The following is a 3,175-nucleotide window of genomic DNA, read 5'->3' on the forward strand; positions in this document are numbered from 1 at the left end:
TTGTAAAGGTTTCTAAAGCACCTGTTAACTAAAAAAAAAATTGAAAATAATGACAAAACGCCATCCCTTATTCGTTATTTTAACGTATACTTATTGCACCAGTATGCCTCGTTAACACCAACCCTAATCTTCCACAGAAAATTAGATGCCTGGAAGATCGCTTGGCTGGTCAGTTACGAAGTCTTAATTTAGCAATCATGTCTTTTCCGGTTGATCAACGAAAATGCGTGGACCCTTGCCAGTCCTATACAAAGACGTAGAACACAATATTTCTTTTATCGTGTTTACAGTAAATGCACGCAACGTACGTCCATCGCTATGACAACATCTTTATCCGAGATCAATAAATGGCATAAAATTACTCTGTGATCAAATCGACTCATCGCCATGGAAATCATTGAAGCTCGATTGTGAGGACATTTATCATAAGATCAATCTAAGGGGCAACACAGCAATGATAAAACCGACCTTTGCACGATTGTTATGCTACAAGGAAGGAAAAACTTCGTTCGTTCGAATTGCACGTGAAACTAAGTTAGGTTTTTTGTAACGCTATATTGCCGACATGCGCAGTCGACTCGTTCATAGTTCTTGCTAATTGCTTTCGGCACTCGCTATTCTCATGAAACAATGGTTTAAACTCAATTAGCTCTGAGTGCATACAAGTACGACTTGTCTTGTAATCAATTAGTTTTACAAATAAACTAATTGCTTACGATAACCCTACGGAAGAAGGCTTGTACCTCGCGGAATCTGTGCAACTCATCCACTTGTCTCCAAACTGCAATGCAATCTAACCTTGTTCAAAGGACACGTTGGTCAGAAGAATTGGCCTAGAAAATTTTAAATGGAAAAGGCTCTTGAAAGCCCACTAAAAGCAAATTAGGCGAGAAAACTTGAGTGGTTACACAAAGAAACGAAAAGAAAAGAAAACCAAGCAATGGATTGATATTGTAAACTCAAGAAGTACATGCAAATGTTGGTACTTTGGAAAACGTTCACTTCAGAACTGTAGCGAAAGCATGCACAAGAGAAGTCTTAACAGAAATACAGACTCGATTCGTATTGCACGGGCAACGCAAATGCGCTTGGACGAGATAAGCGACAAGATAGAGCGAGAGAAACACAGGAATATCAAATCAAACCATCATGAGAAAATCAAAATATGGAACGAGCTGAAGTCGATTCATCGTGTATTTGAACCCCTTTATGCCATCAAGGAGAATCAACACAAGCTGAGAGGAAATAAGTCCCCAGTCTCAAAAGCTAGCACACAGCAAAATGTAGCTAATTGTTCGAGTGACAGCAAAAGGGAAAAAAATAGTGGTAGCTGCGTTCGTGAAACAGCCCAGACTCTTACGAAGGGCTGAAACCCAAAAAGAAACACTGGACTTGAGACGACGGCACGCAGAACCGAAAATACAACCAGTCCATATTTCTAGGAGTCGAGACTACTTACAAGATCCTCTGCTCTTTCGGCCAAAAGCGCAAAGCTGGTCCTATTCGCCAACCATCACTGAGGAGCCAAAACAATCACCTTCGGCACCGCACAAAAGCGAGCGGGAGCACATTGGCAAAATTCGTGCTGCTGCCGAGGTGCCTCACGTTTCGGATTCTATGTCCTCGGTTGCAATGGGTTATTTAGCTTTTAAAAGAGTTCTGAAGAACAAAAAGCAGTCGGGGAGTATGGAATGTAGGGTTGTTGATTCCAGGTTCCGGTTGATGTCCATGGATGAAGCCGAACTCAGTGCGAGCTCTCGACTTATAATGCCTAAGGAAACAATCTACCTGGAAGAAAAAGGAGAGGGTGTACATGGAATGTTTTCCTCGCAAACAAATCTTCATTTAGTTAGGAAAGATAATAAGCAAAAACCTGGTTTCAACAGGCGTCTTTCGACACGTGTCGGCAGCAAGCGGCAACTTGTTTCTTCCCTTTCCTGGCCAGCAGGTGAACTCCCGATGAGATCACTAGAGGACAGAAGAAGAAGCTTGCTAACTCCCGATCTGTTGCGTGCAAAAAGCAAAGTAGTACCGAGATCAAGGTCAGAAATGTCGGCAAAAGAACGGTCAGCACTGAAAGCTGAACGACTGAAAAGAGGTCAGTCATCGAGGTCTAATCTACGAGAGCGCTCACGTGAAAGCGACGAAGAAGACGAATTTGGCTCATTTGATGAAACTTCCTGCACAGTGAAAATCCAGCAAACCAGACATAAGAAAAGGCATACTCTAGGTTCCAAATTACTTAAGCCTCTAGGGACTGGATGTTTTAGTGAAAGCTTCCAGGCTGCCAAGCAGTGGGAAAAATAGCTTGGGGGCTTTGGTCAGTTCCCAATTTGCATTAAGGGCAGATTTAGAGCACCGCAAAAGAATTGGTACTGAATCGGACAGAGGCAGGGAAGATCATTGTAACTTTGCATTTTGTTTTTGCGTTTTGGATGAAAGATCTTAACAAAGAAAGAAACAAACAACTATGAGAAACGAGGGGTTCCTCCAAAACAGTGTCCCATAACTCTGATAAAAGATGTAAAATGATTTAACCAGAGAATCGAAGCTAAAAAGACTATGATCAAATTGCACGTGTTTGTTTTTTAATAAAACAACACGAAATAATTATACATTGTATATGCATATTGGTACATTGTACTTGCAAGTACAATGTACCAATATTCTTCCACCAAATGCTCCGTATACAGCAAACGCCAACTTCGCGTCCTTGGATTTCATAGTTATCATGGGGCCATTGAACAACTGAATGGGATTATAAAAATTTGTATGCGCTGGCGATACAAAGAGTGCTTATCTCTGTTGAGCATGCAAGTTTTTATCGTAGGTTTTGATTTTAAATCGGTTGCGAGGTAAATCAAAGAAAAGGTAATTACAAAAGCGCTGGGACCGGCGAGTCGCGTGCTCTTTTATCAAAGTTTTTTGCTTTCCTCTTCAGGTGGCAATTACTCTTTAAAATTGGGTTGACCTACAATAGCTTTGTCTCTTTACTTCTCTTTTCCTTCAAGCTCCATATGGTGTTTGAAAATTCAGGGCAATTTGCAGTCGTAGCCCTCTGGCTTAAGGTACATATTGCTATTATGCTTAACGTTCCTATTTTATTCTATCCATCTGTTATCCGTAGTTTGCGTAAACAAATTTGCAATATACAATTGGCCAGTCAGAAACCTTG

At 41.0% G+C, this 3,175-nt stretch overlaps 1 pseudogene; it reads left to right on the forward strand.

Moving 5' to 3' along the window:
- Positions 1–1,022: 1,022 nt before the first annotated feature.
- Positions 1,023–2,684, forward strand: LOC145485683 (uncharacterized; annotated as a pseudogene).
- The last annotated feature ends 491 nt before the right edge of the window (positions 2,685–3,175 follow it).

This window comes from Orbicella franksi, chromosome 4, assembly GCF_964199315.1.
Source record: "Orbicella franksi chromosome 4, jaOrbFran1.1, whole genome shotgun sequence".
Classification (NCBI taxonomy): Eukaryota; Metazoa; Cnidaria; class Anthozoa; order Scleractinia; family Merulinidae; genus Orbicella; species Orbicella franksi.